Source organism: Carlito syrichta, unplaced genomic scaffold, assembly GCF_000164805.1.
Source record: "Carlito syrichta isolate Samal-C Ts95f unplaced genomic scaffold, Tarsius_syrichta-2.0.1 Scaffold312129, whole genome shotgun sequence".
Lineage (NCBI taxonomy): Eukaryota > Metazoa > Chordata > Mammalia > Primates > Tarsiidae > Carlito > Carlito syrichta.
In genome coordinates this window covers 312,274-312,598 of record NW_007256225.1, presented here as the reverse complement: position 1 = coordinate 312,598, position 325 = coordinate 312,274, and the positions used below count along the sequence as shown (strand labels likewise).

General features: G+C 43.7%; 1 protein-coding gene across 1 annotated transcript in view; it reads left to right on the top strand.

Moving 5' to 3' along the window:
- The window catches only part of RBM25 (RNA binding motif protein 25), a 68,220-nt gene that overhangs the window by 2,441 nt on the left and 65,454 nt on the right, over positions 1 to 325 (top strand). The window lies entirely within an intron of this gene.

Here is a 325-nt window from a genome sequence, read left to right as displayed (position 1 = left end):
GCTCCAATCTGGGCGACAGAGTGAGACTCCAAATAAAAAAAAAAAAAAAGAATAATGTAGAGTCTCCTCCCCTAGTTTTTAGCATTATTCTTGATAGGCTGAAGCATATAGAATAATGGTTGAGAGGCAGAGTGTCTTCTTACTATTTTTGTAAACTTTGACAGATTTATTGAACTTCTCCAAATCTCAATGTCTTTTTTTCCTTTTTTCTTTTTGAGTCGGAGTCTCACTCTGTCGCCCAGCCTGGAGTGTAGTGGCTGCTCCCGGCCAACGCAGCCTCGACCTGCTGGGCTCCGGCGATCCTTCCGTCTCAGCCTTCCAAGTA